The sequence below is a fragment of the Solanum verrucosum genome, unplaced genomic scaffold (genome assembly GCF_900185275.1).
Source record: "Solanum verrucosum unplaced genomic scaffold, falcon-dt-bn FXZP01000151.1, whole genome shotgun sequence".
NCBI lineage: Eukaryota > Viridiplantae > Streptophyta > Magnoliopsida > Solanales > Solanaceae > Solanum > Solanum verrucosum.
The window spans coordinates 2,321,030-2,341,020 of record NW_026020202.1 but is presented as its reverse complement, the minus strand read 5'-3'; the positions used below and the strand labels follow the sequence as shown (position 1 = coordinate 2,341,020).

At 34.0% G+C, this 19,991-nt stretch overlaps 1 pseudogene; it reads left to right on the top strand.

The window, feature by feature from the left end:
* Window positions 1–238: 238 nt before the first annotated feature.
* LOC125830112 (NAC domain containing protein 52-like) lies at window positions 239–1,024 on the top strand (annotated as a pseudogene).
* The last annotated feature ends 18,967 nt before the right edge of the window (window positions 1,025–19,991 follow it).

Sequence of the window (19,991 nt, the reverse complement as noted above, 5' to 3'; positions counted from 1 at the left end):
GAGTGGGGCAGAAATTTAACCACTTGCGTTTGAAAATAAGGAAATAAAGTAACTTGAAAAGTAGTAATTAAGTAACTTTAGTTTGTTCAATTACTGTTATAGTAGTAATTTAGGAAATAAAGTAACTTGAGTTTTTTCCATTATGGTAATAAGATGTGTATAAATAGATAACTATATTTGTTTAGACTTCATAATTCACATAATTAGTATAGCTAGGTTAATTCTGGATCAAGAATCAATGTCGAAGCAAATGGGAATACGTTTTCATCCTTCTGATACGGAGCTAATCAACTATCTTAAGAGGTTTTTCAAAGGCGAAGTATGTTTGAATCAACAATGTCCTATCCAGTTTGCGGATATATATGGAGATCAACCACCATGGGAGATATTTGGAGCTAATTCTGAAGAGAAGTTTCGTTACTTTTTTACTCCTTTGAAGAAGCGGAAGATTAAAGATAAAAGGTTTTGTCGAACATGTGCTAAAGGGACGTGGAAAGGGCAAACCAGAGAAGATCTTATAAGGAGGAATTGTATGGGTCCTGTGGTAGGGTTTAAGAGAAATTTCAAGTTTGAAACAAGTTAGTGTGGCCAAAATAAAACTTGGTTGATGATAGAATATCATGTTGCGGATAGTTTCTTTAATGAAAACAATCATATTGTTAAAGAAGATTTTGTAGTGTGTCGAATCAAGAAGAAGAATAAGATGGATAAAGAGAAGAACGTGGATCATGCTATGGAGGTACAAGATGGAGACGATGTTGCGGGGATTATTGATCCTATACTGCTGCTTGAACCTAATCATAATAACGACTACTCCGTTAGGGTTTGTGAGGCTACAACTTCCGAATATGATGTTACTACAATGGAGAAGAGAGAGACAACGTTGGAAGTAGAAGAAGGCCATGATATTAGAAGTGAGGAAGATATGTATACAACATTGGAGGACATCCTTGTTGATATTCCTGATGATTGGTTGCAGCATTCATTAGTTTGAAAAGAAATTGTATATATAGTTCATTATTAATATTTCTTCATGCAGCAAGAATTGTGCTAACCTGTTTTCATATTTCTCTTCGTATGTCTATGCTGTCTCTTTTTTTTAGTTTAATCCTAGCTCCATATAATTAGTGGGTACAACGAATTAAAGAAGTAATATATTACTTTGATCGATCTGGAGATTTATTTGAATGTTGTTATTTCTGTGTTGGAAGAGAACCTTTACTCTTAGAGTAGGAATTCATAAAACTGACACCAATTGATATTAGTTGTGTCTCAAAAGAAATTGTGATTACAAATATTGAGCAACAAGGTTGTTAATATTTTCCTATAGCCCAATAGGTGAATGCATGATATATTTAAATCTTTTCAATCAATCCAAACATAGATATTTTTAACCCTTTTCCGTTTATTAATTTTGACTGAATTCAAATTCAACCAAAAACACATATTTTCCCTCCTATATCACAGCATGGTAACGGTTAATGTTTCAAGCCAATTTGATGGACCAGAACATGAACTAATATTATACATCCAAAAGATATAGCAAATGTTTTAGTTTTGACATATAACATGTCTGTTTCATAATTTAGCAGATGTAAAATGCTGAGTCAGAGTTCGATTTTTAGTAGCTAATCTTCTGCATTCAAAAAACCATAGCATATGGTGCTATTGAGGAACCTGAGAAAATTGTGTAATGTTAGTAAACCTGACAAGTTGAGGTAATTTATGATGGAAGTGAAATTGTTAGAAAAGTGATATATCACATAAAAATGTGGTCTAGAACACCGAGATGACCCAAAAAGCTAAATAAGTGATTTACTTCCTTCTCTCTACTGAACGAACTTGTACTGATTGAAAATCCAAAAACTTATCTTCTTTATTAAGAAAAAATCACAAAATCAAGGAAGAGACTTCCTGTTATTAGACAGAGTGTAAAGTCTGTAAGAAGCTGAAAATGTGAAGCACAATATTATAGTACTATGGGATAAAATGATCATGTAGTGGTAAAAGAGGAGCATTGAGATGTCATATTCAACATATCAAGGGAAAGACTCAATTAGCTCAAAATGGAGTATAAACACTGAAATCAAAGGTCTTCGAACAGAGAATCAAGGAGATAAAGTAGCTAGAGAGCTACGGAGTTGCCTTTATATGCAACGCTAAGAAGCCGTCCAAGCAAAACTAAAACACTTGTTCAATCTTTGACCTTTTAGTCTATCAGTCTCGCATGATGATTGAAATACCGGTAATATGATGTCCATCCAGTGTTAGGTTGATAAATGTAATTAGTTTTAGTTAATGGCCACTTTCATTTGATCAGCTATATACATATGGTTAATTACGTACGTAAAAGAAAAGAATTAATTCTTAATTCCTACCCAAAACACTTCCCTTGAACAATTTAAAGGCCGAAATTTCTCTACTTAACAAAGAGATAGCAGTACTGACCTCTTTCATGTTGTTCTTGGTCAGTTTGGCATAATAACTAAAGTAAGAATCTCACTTGAAAGAGCCCCAAAAATGGTAAAGAACAAATACTCACAACCTGTAAAGATCTCTTTTTCAACCTGTAAACACTCTAAAGCAAGGAGAGAGTAGCATTTACTACAAAATTCAAATGGCTGGACAGACAAATAAGTTTACTTGTTATGTTCCTATACCAGATGCCATAACAATCAATATGAATCGTCGTTATGCAACCTTTTTTTAATTTGCTAGTGTAGACTGACCTTTTACACCTTTAATTTTTTGTTAGTATGGATGGTTCAAATTTCAGCTTTTCACTTGAGAAATAGTTGTTTCCTGCTTCTCACCTCACTGATTCCTAGAGGCTTGATATTTTTGGAATCCCTCGCAGTAGTGCTGGGCTGAAGAGTCGGTCCATTTTGCACGTAGGAAAGAACAGACAAAGTTGTATGTGTGGTATTTGAGCTGCCCCACGATGACTTCCTTAGCTGAATTTGAAATAGTTTATTCGACAACATCTTATGGACATAGTTAACATGCAATAATTGCTTCTGAAAAGGTAAAGAGTCATTTAGAGAATTTGTAGAAATAAGCATATATGCTAAACTATTTTTAATCAGGACAGATGGTGTCGCAACAATAGACGTGTATAAGTAGCTAGCAGAAAAAACATGCAAAGTATTAATGATATATGTAAATAAGAGGCCACCTTAATGCAAGTTATGTCAAATATGTTTTCTGCTGTCACGGAGAATAATTTTTCTCCCAATACACCAAAAATGGATGTTGTGGCCGAAGCAGTGCCATCAAAAGATCAATTTCAAAGATGCGCCTGAAACCATGGAAAGTTTAATATTTGTGTATAATAATATATGCTATATTTTTCACAAAGTATAATTTACAAGACAAAAAGATAGTATTGGGGCACTAATGTTCTTCTGATTACATTTTGGGAATTCACAATCCTTTTTATCCTTTGTGCGCTTCTTCTGTTTGCAGCATGAGCATTCACGCACACAAAACTCTTGCAGCTCATTTGATATTGACAGTTCTTTCCTCAACATAGAAGAGTTCCAACTGTCGGGAAAATAAAAATCACATATATAATACATACATATTGTGTACATCAGTAATCACATACATAACATGTCTCAAATTACTCTTGAACAAATTTAAGTTATTTCTTTGGTTTAGCCAAAGCTAGACAACCAGAGTCATGCACAAAATTATGGGTCACTCAAATACCCCTAAAAAATGAAACTCACAAGTAGAATAAGGGAATCGAAAATATATTTAAAATTATGAAGATATCATTAAGTCAAAATCAATAGAACTTGAAGTTAAAACTCATACGTCTTTCATAAGTAAATTCAAAAAACCTAATTCAAGTAGCAAGATCTTGTTAAGTAAAATTAAAATCTATACACCAAAAATTAATAATCATACTCTAATGATTTGCTCAAAGTATGTCATACAGAAGCTAGTGATGAAATTTCTTAGGGATAACTTGTTGCCCTACAGCTGTCACCACCATGAGAGGGGCAGATGAGTTTGTTGAGGTTTTTGTTGACGCGGGACTTAAAGACATCATTTTTTTTCCTTTTACCCTGTTGTTACACAAAATAATGTATTCGATAGGTTCTTTAAGTGCAAATTAACGCTAGAGAATAATGATGAAATGTCAGTAATGACAAAAGAGGAGCTCATGCACATAGTAATTTCAAGCCATTTAGAGATAACGGATAAAAGTAAGCCCGGTTGACAATATTCAGAAGCCTGTAGTCCTTCAGAGATTCATTGGAGCTTCTTTCTGAATCTTGATGTTTCATTAATGCAGGTGCAGTTGAACAACAACTCCTATTACTGCAAGAATTGGCTCTCGAATGGATTTATGAGAAACCAACACCTAATGGAACTTTTCTCTTACTGTAAGCTACCATTCTCAAATTCCAATCATTTGTTTGCTTTGTCATTAGAAATGATGAGTTTAGGAGATCTATGTTGCTGGTTTCTTGATGATTTTTCATCGTTAGAACAGGTTAGAGCCTCATATTGGTCGGGAAATGGAGTGATAGTCTCTTTGGATATTTCCCATTGTGAGCTAGCGTTTAAGGTTGGGTTAAGCCCCAAAGTCATATTTTCATGTGATATTAGAGCCAAGGTTCATCCTTGTTTCAGATTCATATTATATTGTTGCATTGAACTTGGTCTACAATGGCAACCTTGTGCAATACATGCTTGTATAGTGTTATGTTATTTTCCAAATTACATTGATAAAAAGTTTAATGCGTTCGTACCTTGATAAGTAGATATTCCTATACTCCTTTCAAGGATTACAATAATATCTGCATCTTTTTCCATTCGAGCCTCAATTTCATTTCCTTCTATTTCTCCAAAATCCTCCTATTGACAATGACTAAGCAACAACTCTAAAAAGATATTACTTAAACCACCACAGTGTGTATGTGTTATGATGATCCGATCTATAACACATTGATGATAGAATATCATGTTGCGGATAGTTTCTTTAAAGGAAAATCATCATATTTTTAAAGAAAAAATTGTAGTGTGTCAAATCAAGAAGAAGATGACGTTGATCATGTTATGGAAGCACAAGATGGAGATGTTGTGGGTATTATCGATCCTATGTTGCTTGAACCTAATCATGATAACGACTACTACAATGGAGAAAAGAGCGACAACATTGGAAGTACAATAAGGCCACTGAGTGATGATAATAGAAACGATGAATTTCAGGAAGAGATGTATAGAACATTTGAGGACATTCCTGATGATTGGTTTCAATATTCATTCGTTCAACAAGATATACAATACACAGTTCATTAAATGGATTATTCAGTTGAATAAAATTTGTATATATATAGTTTCATTTTAATTTCCCCTTATATATGTCGATGTTCTGATTATTGATATGTTATTCATGTAGTAAGAATTGTGCAAGCCTGTTTCAATATTTATCTCGCATTTCTCTTGCTATGCCAATTTTACTAGAATTACATGTAGAAGAGCAATTCGTGTTTAGTTTAAAACCAACATTAGGAGGACAATGTACTAATTACTATCAAATAATTAAGTTCCTCCGATAGTATATGTAATATTCTAGTCAAACGGGTAACATTAGTATCAACAATATAACTTTTGAGTAGTATAGTAATAATAATAGTATTTGCATTCCCAATTTTTTTTAAAAAAAAAAAACTTGAAATAGAAAAATACATGTACGTGTAGATATGAGTGTGACTTTGATTGAGAGATAATTAATATTATAAACGGAAGGTGATCTATGGATTCCCAAGTTTTAGCTACAATAAAATACCAAACATCTACTTCATCTTGGCTATATAGTTGATGTAGATATTCTGATTTGTACATTTCACATGCTTTTATCAATTTATACACTTTGGGATTCAATTATATTTTTGGTTAAAACAAGTAGCAATTTCGATTGGAAAGATGGTAAACAATCCCCTAAATCACGAAATAAAATCTCATTAGTGTTACATACTAAATATGACTTCCTCCGTATCAACAACACAATTCTTTCTGGCTTCATGATATCGATGAGTGTAATTAAAAAAATTCAATTGTTTCTTCGTTCATGATACAAAAGGTATACGATACATTGAATTCATGTCTTTTTTTTGTGTTTTGAAACAATCAGATCGAATTACTTTTAGATGAATTATGTAATTTGTTGGAATTATTTACACTGATTCAAAGTATGACCTGGTCAATTATGTTTGTTAGTAGTGTCTTATATTCGAGACCCATAATTAATGTTAAATAATTATGCATAAAAAGGTATTTTGAATTTCATATGATTGCCTATACTAGCTCTTGCATATTTCGACTTGTTATACGAGTATATATATAATAGAGTGCAACCTAGCCACCTGAAACTATGAGGAGGTGTGAATTGTAAAAAGATGTGTTTAAAGATTTTATATTCAGACAATTGCAACAAAATTGTGCTAGGAAAAGATGATGTTAACAAAATTCACATAGGAGGGCATAGTGTGCCAACACTTGTCTAATATTTCATTTAATTATATTGTGCACAAAAAAGAAGGAACCAAAGTTTTTAAAAATATATAATAAGTTGTGATATGACTATTGTTGATGGTCTTTGGCAGTATGAATTGTTTCCCTTCTCACATTAGAGATGTGCCTGTTATTGTTGCATAAGATGTAATTTCCAGTGATATACTAAGGAAACATTAAAACATGCTTATCGTTCCGGACCAACAACATCAACACAACCAACAACGACCACATTTTAAATCATTACAACTACCCGACCCTCATACAACAATCATGCATTGTCCACATTGCATCACAAATATCATAAAGAGAGTTCAAGATTGGAATGTAAGGATCCATGTTCTGTAACATCCCGCCTTAGAAAGAGCTAAATTTAGAAAGAACTAATTTGGAAAGAGCTAATTTGAGATTTGTTCAAGTTAAGCTTAAGTTGTGAGTTTTGGGTCAACTTCAAACGACCATATCTTTAGTACAGGATGATTTAGGTAGCCCATAAGATATCAAATGAAAGGTCCTTGAATCCTCTTTCAAAAGCCATTGAGTTTGCTAAATTTCAAGTTCGGATGAGGGAGATATGCCTGCTTGAAGTCAGCCTATCCAGTTAAGGAAATTTGCCCGAATTGATGACGGTATTTTGGTTTTTTCCTTACCTCATCAGCTTTAAACATTTTTAGTAATATTTTAGGGTTCTAAACTGATTTGGGTCAGTTTTCACAATCCTAAAATACGCTTAGGGTTTTGAGAGGAGTTCAAGAGGAGAAAAGAGGAGAGGTTCAAGGCGTTCGTCAAGATTCTTGATATTTGTCGAGGAATTTCGCCAAGGGTTTAATCCCTAAGTGGTATGTAAGTTCTCATAGTGTTGGGTTCGTTCACTCACACGCCAATCATACCATTTTATCCGTAATTTCATTCTTGAGGTTGAATGATTTGAGTTCTTGATGAGTTTTCTTGAAGTGTCGTTCTCTAATTGTTTATAATGAGTTTGATGAGTTATTGAAATAAATGTTATGAGTTTGAAGGTTGTTCTGAGTAGATTTTTGTGTACTTATGTTGGGTACTCGAATCTAAGTGGGTTTGGAAGAAATCATTTGATTCTAGGTGAATTAGGGCCAGAAATCGAGAAGAAAAATTCGTCAGAACGTTCTGGGGCGGCGCACCCTAGATACTCCAAGAGGGCTGGGGCAGCACGCCTGCATTGCGCCACAAACCAGCCCTAGTAAGTGGAGGGCTGGCGCGCCGCGCCAGGGATACGCCAAGAGCGCCAACCCACATTTCTTTCTATCCTTCGATCAATACCTTTGAGTCGAACTTTCATTCCTTTCTTAATCCTAGAGATCTAAACTATATTTAATCATCACGAGATCCTTCATATCATGAATCGTAACTCTTGAATTCATAATTCAATTCAAGAAAAAGATTAAGAGTAGAGTTTGAGAGAGTCGTTTGAGTCATTTTGAGAAGTCTTTTATAAACTTTTAAAACTTATTTTTTAAGACTTGAGTACTTGAGAATGAGGATGAGGAGAGTTGAGTTATTTCTTATTTTTTATTTTTATCATCTTTATTCTTATCATTTCTAAATTTTTATTTATAAAATCTCTCCACATGTATTTAAATCTACGATGATAATTGATATTATTGTTTTCAAAATTTTGCATTAGAATTGATTTAAAATGAATTTTCATATATATATTTTCACGTAATACTCATAATATCATGTTGGTGGTGCTTATAACGTATTAACTTAATATAATTAATAATGAAAATAATATATTAATTATTTATATAAAATTAATTTAAAAGTTTTTAATACTAAATTCTAAAATTATTTGTCATTGTTAAGTTATACGTATTTACTAAAGAATAAAATTTACACATATTTAGAAAGACTAAAGATATCTAAAAATCCATAAAATAAAAGAAGAAACTTATAGTAAATCAAAGGAGTGGAAGATAATCCATTGTTTTGATCTTTTCATTTTTTTTTCCATTGAAAATAATTTATTTTTATGTGGTGTAATATTAATTTGGTAATTTATTTTTATGTGCTATATATTAATTTTATTATAGTATCCTTTATTTAATTGGTCACTCAAATTCAATGTCACTCCCCGAGCCTATACCCTGGACGTGGCCGGCACTCGAGAACCATTGCTGGCCCCAAGCGAACCCTTGGCCTGGCTTACTTACTGAGCGGAAGACTTAAGTCATGAAGAAAAATACTTTTAAAATAAGTAAACTGAACTGCTCAAAATATAACTTAAAATGTAATAAATAGCATTCATTGCCAAGGTGGCAACTCAAGTCTCAACTTAACTGAAAAGGGAAAGTAAAGACTCATGAACTAACATCACTAACTTTGTCTATGAAGCCTCTAAACTCTGAGGGATGTCGGGACAAGACCCCCGATCATCCTAACAACTGAAATAAGCTAGCAATAAAACAAAACATAACCAAAAGGACCCTCTGGGAAGCAAAGAGACTCACCAACTGACTCTGAGTGCTCAACTGGATAAACGATGCGCTGGATGCTGATCTTGATTACCTGTGTCTACATCATAATAAGATGCAGGCCAAATGGCATCAGTACATTGAATGTACGAGTATGCGAGGGGAATTCTAAAACAAGACGTAAGCTTGAAAGGAACTGAAGAACTTACCTGGCTCAACTCAACTGATTTCAATATTAAAAAATGTATATAAATGCAGTATAAAGAAAAGCTTTAAAGCATGGTTTTCAACTCTGTGTATTTAGAAATACAATAATAACTCTGTATGTATGCAAAGATACAATATGAACTTTGTTTGTATATGAAAATACAAAGTACTATTGTGGGAGTTTCTCTAACCGACAACCATCACTTAAGATCTATCGTGATGATACAATGTTTTGCCTCACGCTGCTAAGGCCGTCCTATACCTTGCCATGCGTATAGAACCTGAACTACTAAGTGGAACCACTAGTCTATGCTAAAAAGCACTAAAGGAATTATCTAAAAAGTATGACCCTTTTCTACCCATGATGGCTACATGGTTTATGGCGGCTCGGAGTTCTCTGAACTCTCCCCCATATTGGTGCTCAATACTACTCCCAAAATATGATACTAGCTCTTTATGTTTTAAAAACATAACTTCTTTCATGTGGTTTGAGATAATTGCTCAAAACTTACCTCAAAGGCTATCTTGGAAATCTGAGTTTCCCTTCCTGCTTAATTGTGAACGCATTTACTCTTTTCTGAAAACTAGCTCAAAGGCTCTTTTGAAAATCAAAGTTTCCTTACTTGTTTAAATGTGAAAACATTTACTCTTTAACTGAAAACTAGCTCAAAGGCTCTTTAGAAAATCAAAGTTTCCTTACTTGTTTAAATGTGAAAAAACATTTTAAACTCTTTGGGAATACATAGTCCCCATATACTTTTGAAGAAATGAACTTCAACTTTAGTCTTTACTGAACTCAAAACTCAAGTCTTAAAACAAAGTTAAATCATTTGTAAAACACTTTTGGAAGACTCTATGAACTGCTCTTAACTCGGCTTGACTTCTCTTGACTTAACTCTTAGCTTCTTTTGACTTGACTCTTAAGTTCTCTTGAATTGAATTATGGATTCAAGGATTGTGATTTGTGATAGGAAAAATCTCATGATGTTTAGGAGTGTTTTTAGATAGTTAAACATGAGAAAAGGTTAATAAATCACTTTCTGGAAGCAAGTCCGCGACGCGGAGATGCATTAAATTATTAGGTCGCGAAATAACTTTTGAGGTGGAACGGTCCGTGACCGCTCCGCGACTCAAAAACAATTTTGTCAAATCTGAGGAACAGGTCTGTGTCGTGGACCTGCTACTTGTTCCTTGTCCGACTTTTTTCCTTCTTCGTTTTCCAGCCCTAATTCGCCTAAACTCAACTACTATTCTCAAGTTCTCTTTAGATTCAGATACCCAGTATGTATACACACGAATCTAACTCAAACCAATCAAGGAAACAACATTTTAACCCAAGGAACTCCTCAATATCAACCTAACTCAAGAACGAAATTCAATTTGAAGAACAACATTCAAGATTCATCGACTTTCAACTTTCTAGTACCAGGTCCATATCGCAGACCTGTTCCTCAGGATTGGAAAAAATTTCTCAGCATCGTGGAGAGGTCACAGACCCTTTTGTCTCAAAAATTATTTCGCAACCAAATATTAAAATGTATCTCTACGTCACGGACTTGCTTCCAGACAATGATTTCGTGATCGTTTCTCATGTTTAACTATCTAAAAGTACTTCTAAACATCACGAGATCTCTCCTATCACAAATCACATCCTTGAATTCAAAAATAAAATTCAAGGTAGAGTTGAGAGTCAAGTCTTGAGAGTTCTTTCGAACATTTTTGAGAAAGTCCCTTTGAGTCTTTATGAGGAGTCTTTTACAAATTCTAATAACTTGTTTCAAGACTCGAGCAAGTGAGTATGAGAGTGACGAGAATGTATTCATGAGTCTACTTTGTCATCACGAGACCTTTCATATCATGAACCATAACTCTTGAATTCATAATTCATAATTCACATTCAAGAGAGAGTTAAGAGTAGAGTTTAAGAAAGTCTTTGAGTTCAATTGTGAATCCTTTGAGATCAATTGTTGATTCAAGCTACGTTTTGAGGAAGTGAGTATGAGAACAAGAAGATTCATATACACGAGTTCCATATCGTTATGTAGACCCTTGAGTCGAGTCGTTCATGCTCATAATTCCGCATGAACTCCATAAGTTGAGTATCTTTGAGAGGAGTAGTATCTTCAAGTTCTAGGTCTTGAGTATAGAGTTCATAATCCTTTTGAGATTATATTTCTAATCACGGGACTACTACACGTTACCCATGAAGCCCTTGAGTTGAGTTGTTCATGCCCATAACTCCGCATGAACCCTTTAAGTCGAGCAGTCTTGAGATGAGAAGTATCTTTGAGTCCTTGAGTTGAGTAGTTCATGCTCATAATTCTGCATGAACCCTCTGAGTTGAGCATTCTTGAAATGAGTAGTATCATTGAAGTTCTTGAGTTCCAAGTATTGAGTTCTATCCATGGTTATTGAAAACCTTGAATTGAGTCTTTCACACCCATAATTCGGCATAAACCCTATTTTACGAAGTCTTTTACAAAATTTATAAACTTGTTTTAAGACTTGAGTTTTGAGTTGAGTAAAAATTAAAGAGTGAAGTTCATTTCTTCAAAAAAAAATAATATGGGGACTATGTATTTCCAAAGGGTAAAATGTTTTCACATTTAAACAAGAAAGGAAACTGAAATTTCCAAAAGAGCATTTGAGCTAGTTTTCTATAAAGAATAAATGCTTTCAAAATTAAGCAAGAGAGGAAACACTAATTTCCAAGAGAGTCTTCAAGCTAGTTTTTGAGTAATTTTCTCAAACCACAGAGTTGTGTTTTTAAACATATGAGCTAGTATATTTAGGAGTAATATTGATCACCGATATGGGGGAGAGTTCAGACAATTCCCAGCACCAAAAAACCGTGTAGCCATCATGGGTAGAAAAGGGTCATACTTTTTAGATGATTCCTTAGTACTTTTTAGCATATACTAGTGGATCCACTTAGTAGTTAGGTTCTATACCCCTGGCAAGGTATAGGACGGCCCTGGCAGCGTGAGGCAAAATGTTGTACCATCACATAACTCACAGTGATGGTTGTCGATTAGAGAACCTCCCATAGTTATATATTGTATTCTTATATACACAGAGTTTACCTTGTATTTTCATATACAAGCAGAGTTTATCTTGTATCCTTGCATACAAACAAAGTTATTCTGTATTTTTCAAAACATTGAGTTGCTTTCTACTATTTTAAAAGCAATTCATATATTGCATATGTATTGTTTCTTTATATTGAGTTGAGTATCCAGAGGCTTGCCCATTAATTAACACAGAGTACCAATTATTAGCAACTAGTCTCCAGATCTTGTCTGAGAATACATTGTTGAAGCCCATCCTGCTTAGGAATTTCATCATAAACCTCCAGTCCACTCTATCATAAGCTTTCTCCATGTCTAGCTTAAACACAACATTAGCAGTCTTACTCTCTTTCTGATGTCTACTATAATCTCCTGTGCAAGTAAAATATTTTCAGTAATGCTCCTACCTTTAACAAATCCAGATTGGTTATTTGAGATAAGCTTAGGCATCAAACCCTCTAGTCTATCATGCATTAGTCTAGATATGACTGATGGGTCTTAAATCAGAAAATGAAACCATATTTTCTCTTTTAGGGATCCAGACCAGATTTGTGTAAGTAATAGCTTTTTGTAAGGTCAAACCATTAAAAAAAAGACAGTACTACAGCAAATACATCATGATGAACAATATCCTAATAGAATTGATAAAAATGACCTGTAAATCCATCAGGACCACAAGCACTGTCTCCATTTAGTTCAAAAACTATCCTTCTAACTTCTTCTAATGTAAGAGGCATGTTCAACTGTACATTATCTTCTTCTGTCACCATACCAGGAACTAAGTCAAGTAAGTTCATATCCTCATCAACCCCCTCTCCTGTAAATTGCACATGATAAAATCTGATGGTTTCTGTCTCAACTTCATTCCCCTCAGCCTATGTACCATCAGCTCTCTGAATCATATCAATGTTCAGTCTTTTCCTTCTTCATTTAAACAAGTTATGAAAAAATTTAGTATTTCTATCCCCCTCTGTGAACCACTGCATACCTGATTTTTGCCTCCAAAACTCTTCCTCAAAGTGCAGGTACTTAGTATATTCAGCTTGAGCTCTACAAAGTACTTCTGTATTGACAAAAGTTGGTGTATGCTCAAACAGTTGTTCCTTAACTCTGATAATATCCTCCCTGATGATGAGCTGTTGGAAAATATCACCATAACAATCTCTACTCCACTTTCTCAGAGCCTGTTTAGTTCTCTTCATCTTCACCTTCAAGTTTATAAAAACATCTCGATTACCATCAGCAACCCAATTCTGTAGTATCACCTCTTTAAACTCTTCTTTTTCCATCCAAAATTTAAGGAATCTGAATGGTTTATATAGAGGTGGAGCTTTCCCACCACATGTTAATAACATTGGTGCATGATCAGAGCCAGACCTAGAAAGGATGTCTAATTTTAAATTCCCCAATTCTCCCAAAAAAAAGATTATTTACAAGGATTATGTCCAATCTTTTAAAGATGCACTCCTCATCAGCCCTACCATTCCACCATGTGAAAGAACTTCCATTGAATCTTATATCAACCAATTCACAATAGTTTATACAGCAAGCAAAATTTTCCACCTCAGTAGGATATACCGGTAGACCTCATATCTTCTCCTCTGGAGTCAAAATGACATTAAAATCACCCCTACCATCCATGGATATATCATATTCTGATCAACAAAGTAGATTTTATTCTAGAACTGGCGTCTTTCAAATGAACTACACTTTGTATATACCAAAGTATTGATCATTTGATGACCATTATCGAATAGTAGTTTCACAGTCAATTGTTGTTCTGAGTCTGATATTACCTCCACCTGAATATTCTCATTTAAAAATAACCATACCTTCCCATTTACATTGTAATTTGCATATGCCTTGCCCAACCTTCTTTTGTGTGATTGAATATATTTGATATCTTGAAAAAGTTCCATTAGAGCCACCACATCAAATTTATGGTGTCTATGCAACATTTGTACTCTATGGAATGAATGATGAGTCTTCACAGATCTAATATTCCATATCAAAGCTTTGTACTTCATTTCGAATTTGTTCTTCCAGCCCTCATAGGATTGACCCTAACAGGTCCTTGAGGCTTAGTTTTCTTCTTCTTTGTTAACTCTTGTGGTGACAGTCCTGCTTCTTTACACACTTCAATGAGATTAATATGGTTTTCACAATCATTATGTTCCTCCACTCTTGCCCTTTCCTAATGTTCAAGAATCTCAATTGTTTGATTCTCCCTATTTACCCCTTGATGAGACACCAATTCATGAAGTAGTTGCATGGGAGAACTTTGTTGTGTGTTGTCATACGGAATTAACCTTGTATCCTCATGTGTTGACAGTTCTCTTTTTTTATTTCCAGGTGATTCATTGGATTGCTCACAATAGGGAAGGACCAACAACACTTCTTGCCCAGAGATCCTGATACCATCATCTTTTCACATTCTTTTTCCCACCTCTTATATTTACAAACATACATAGCTAACATCCCCCAACTACTATTTATTATTTCTCTCCTTATTTTTCCTTTTACAATCCTTCTTTCTACCTTCTTAACTTCATATGTATTTATACTTTAAATGTTCTAGCATTTTTCAATTATTTCTCTGTTAATTTATATATTTATTTGCCTACTCTATGATTGATGAATTTTTATTTTTTAGTATATATTTAAATTCTTTTCAACTGAAATTACTGAAAATTATAGTTCTAATTATTATTATTTATACTTAATTTTTTTTCTACTTTTCATTTTCATTGATTTCATATTGAATGGTTATGATTTTTAACTATATTTGAGGCCTTTTTTTTTTTGCTTCAATTGCTTGAATTATGCTTAGCGAGTAAAAAAATTATGATGTTTTCTTTCTTCTTTTTTAGTTTCATTATTTTTTATTGTGTTTTTATTTTGTCGTGCAGGTTGACTAATATGTGTATTTGTTGTACTTGAATTATTTTATTTGTGAGATTATTGGTAAGTTGAATTGACATTTGTTGTAGTAATTATTATCTATAGAATATTTAAAACCTATCATAAAGAATTGTAATTGATACGTCATTACGTTTTGAATGAAGTTTGATTGCCAAAAAAAAAAAACACTACAAAATTATTTCATGTGAAAATGAAATAGAGGTCAGTTAATTTTATATTGTATTATTTGTTTTTATTTATTTTACTTTTTATATAAACCATATATAAGGAAAACGGCTATTGAAGGAATGAAGGACAATTATTTTTATATTTGATAAATTTTTAAAATTTAATTTCTTTGTACCTAAATAATATGAAGGGAAAAAACTGTTGAATGATTCCTTGCTATGAATTTAACTCGACTTTGTTCTGTTGTGGAAATTTTTTATTTATTTATTTGTGATTAGAACTATGGAGCGAGTGAATTACAAAGAATATTGAATATCTTATTGTCATGTATTTTTTGAAATTTTATATTCTATTCGTAATTACAGTTTTAAATAAAATTTTATGGAAATCTACATTGAGCACATATATAATAAAGGTATTATTTAGTTTAAGACTACATTATTAGAAATTATTTATAAAAGAAAATATTTTTACGAATACAAATTTGATCTAACTAACAAGTTCATATTTTTTCATCCAACTAGCCTAATTTATTATTATTATTATGATAATAATAGACATATTTTTATTGTTGATATTAATAAGTATCATGGTTCTGCATTGTAACACCTCGCTAATTAAAAGAGCTAGAATTAGAAAGAGTCATTTTTGGAAAGAATGAAAAATCTAGAAATTTGTTTAAGTTAAGTTAAGTTTGAGTTTTGGGTCAACTCCTAACAACCATAACTATTAGTTCGGGATGAGTTAGGTGTGCTGCAAGATACCGTAGGAAAAATCTTTGAATTATCTTTCCAACTCCACCGACTTTGCGGGATTTCAAGTTCGTATGATGGAGATATGTCCATTTGAAGTTGGGCTGTCTAGATAAGGAAAGTTAAAACCGGACTTTTAAGGGGTATTTTTTTCTTTTCCATACCCAATTGATTTAATTCATTTTTAGTGAATTAATTAGGTTCAAAACTGAATTGGTTCAGTTTTCACAATTGAAAATTCACACTAGGGCTTTAGAGAGAAGAACTCAAGAGAGAAGAGAAGAGGAAAAATCAAGATATCGCTGTCTTCGTGAGGAATTGACTGGGCATTTTGTCAAAGATTTGATCCTACAAGGTATGTGAGACTTTCATAATGTTGGGTTCATTCAACCACGTGCAAAACATGTTTAATTCAACGTGATTTAGTCCTAAAAATATTGGAAGTTTGAATGTTTGTTGATGGGTGTTCTTGAATTGCTTTCGTTCTTGAATTTGGGTTGAGATTGAGGAGTTCTTGAGAGTTTAATATTGATTATTAGAGTTGATTTGAGGTAGATTCTTATGTGTATGTATTGGGTACCTGAATCTAAAGATATATTGAGAAAATGAATCGAAATTAATCGAATTAAGGTTTGAAAATATGAGGAAAAATTCATCAGATTCGCCTGGAGGGATGTTGGCGCGGCGCGCCCCCATTGTTCCAGAAGGGCTGGGGCGACGCGCCAGCAGTGCACCAAGTCCGTCCGCCCCAACCCGTTTTTCATCATTTAGCCTTTTTAAGTCCTTGTAAGGTGTACTAACATACATTTCCTATTGATTCTATCTACTCTAAATGACTTCTAAACATCTAGAAATCATCCATAAACATGAATCATAACCTTGAATCATTCAAATTCAAGGAAAGTTAAGAGCCAAGTCTAGAAAGTTCATAGAGTCTTTTCAAGAAGTCTTTTACAAATGTTTTAAACTTGTTTTAAGAGTTGAGTTTTGAGTTAAGTAAGAGTAACGAATGAATTTCATTTCTTCAAAAAGAGTATATGAGAACTAAGTATTCCCAAAGAGTAAATGTTTTCATATTTAAACAAGAGAGGAGACACTGATTTCAAGAGAATTGTTGCGCTAGTTTTTAAGTAATTATCTCAAACCACAAAAAGAGTTTTTGTTTTTAAAACATATAAGCTGAGTATTTTGGGAGTAGTATTGAGCGCCGATGTTATAACGACCCGAACCGTCGTTATTTAGGAAAAGCAAAACTTTGAAAAATTACTAGGCCAGTGTCCGTCAAGGTGGGTCAGATGCCGCTAGGGCAGCGGCCCCACGTCAGGGTAAGCTGGCGCCAGAGCAGGATATGTGAGACAGAATGTAAATAATGTGAAACCTTATTTTCTCCTCCTTCCTAAAACACCTAATTTAGACGTAAACCACCCTAGAAACCCCCCCAAAAGCTACTCTAAGCTTGGGAAGGAAGGCAAAGGAGATTTCTAGCATAAGGAGATAGATGGATTGCGGATTTGTGGCCAAATTCACCGTCACGAAGTACGAAAACAAGAATCTATGGAAAAAAGTCTATGTAGTTGCTTGGCGCCCAGGTAGGCTAGGCTTATTAATTGAGTAGTTATAAATTTGTGCCCACTGCGTAGTATAATGATAATCAATGGTAGGATTTATGTGTAGACCTTTGAGAACCGAATAAAAGATGATCAAATCATAGGAAGAGACCTTAGATGATGAACTAGGGCTAAGTATGGTCGAGTTATTGTCTTAGTGATATATATTGATGAATACTTTATTGTGATGGTTGTGATTTCATGTTGTGTGATGGATGTTTGTTCTTGCTTCATTATAATATATATATGTGTCGCGCCCCGTTTTTCGCAAACACGGACCTTCGACCTAACAACTCTTTTGGGCTTTTGGGTGATTATCAATTTTGTTGCCATAACCAAGAAAGATGTCTACCGCGTCAGATTGTAGGTAGAAGTGTTCAATAGCCCATAATTGCAGCAAAAGGTTGCATCCCTCGAAAAACATTCTACCGTTAACGCATGTTGACATACTCCTCATTATTTCTGTCAGGATCATGGGCACTATAGTCTTTCTAGGTTCGCCCTCTCTTTGAGCTAAATCTTGGACCACATAACCCAAGTGTGTGACGATCCTCCCCCTTAATTTAGGAAAAACCAAAGATCCTAATAGGGCAATGACAAAGGCATTTAGACGATATGTTTCCCATTCCTCGATGGAGCATTCAAACTCATCATTAAAAGAGTAATAACTATCCTCTCGGCAAAAACGTGAATATAGAAAGTCGAATTGAATCCACCCAAGGTCTAATATAGGCAAGGTTGGATTTGACTTCATTTCCAGACTTTTTAGAAACTCCCTCGATGATGGCTTATATGGTACCAATATTTCACACTCGTGATATGGCAGGTCGATGAAACCACTTATCTCCTCAATTGTTGGTGCCAAGTCAAAATCCATGAATTTGAAGACCATCCTCACAGGGTCCCAAAATTCTAGTAAGGCCCTAATCAGGTGAGGGTTTGGTATGACAAAGATGAGATAGGTAAGCCCTTCCAACAGCTGACGAATCTCTCTTTCATGGTCTCTCTTAATATCAATCCACCAGTTCCTTAGCTTGTAGTTTACATCTATGACCATTTGCGGGTTTGGGGGTGAGGAAAGCATCCATGACTCTGCAAACAAAACAACAGACAAATTCTAAACTCCATTTTGGCAAAACTTGGCTTAATTTAGCTATTGTGATCACATTGACACATAACTATGTAATTTGTCTAAAGGGTGTTGGGGCCCTTTAGACGATAGGGTGACTACTAATTGTGTGGATTGACACCAAGGGTCAAACCACCTAAGGCGTATGCAACATGTATGACCTAAATAAAATTTCTAAGAGTTGGTTCAACACAAACTTGAAAGGAATTCTATGTGAGAAGGCACATGGTTCCACGGTAGTAAAACTATCTGCATCTGCCATGCCTCAGCCATCTCTCTAATATAGGGTGTTTGAAGAGAATTGGAGTATTTGTGATATGTCCATAGTCACACACCATCACGAGAACAAAAATAAAAAGAGAAAGAGGGTCCCAATTGGGGAAAGTATGAGTGGAATGCCAGTTTATCAAAGCGGTAACATTTATCACTTAAGTGGAAAGCAGTAACATATAAGTAGTTTATGAAAAGCGGTAAACAAGTAAATATATACATTCATAAATAAAAGGAAATAAACATACAAACATATTGGAGAATCAAACAAATAAGGAAAGAGAATATAGGATTAAGCATGCGAGCAAACAAATAAGGAGAAAGGAGATGGGATTAAACATGGAAATACAAATAAGGAAGAGGTAAAGGGGTGAAACATGAAAAATACACTAACAAAGAAACAAATAAATAAGGAAATCAAATAGTATCTAAACAAAGAGATAATCAACAAATAATAAAATGACCAAATAAGTAAACCTCGCACAAATCACTGAGACACGTAATGGTTAGAACCTAATATCCCCAGCAAAGTTGTCATTTTGTCGCGCCCCATTTATCGCAAAAATGGACCTTCGACCTAACAACTCTTTTGGGCTTTTGGGTGATTGAAAAGTCGCCACCTAACGAATTAAGGCGCTTTAGGGAACCTATCTAACCTAACTAAATTTAACTTAACTAAAGTCAACGAATCAGAGATCAGGGTAAGAGTTCAAATTACCTCGAGGGGAAGGTGTTAGGCATCTCTCGAGGTCCACAAATGTGGGTCCCGACCATGTCTCATGCAATTTATGTGGGGGTTACAAGTAGCATTTAAGGTCACTTCATTTATTGGTTATTTAAACATGCTTGCTAAGTGATAACTAATATTAAACAATTAAGATCAATTTATT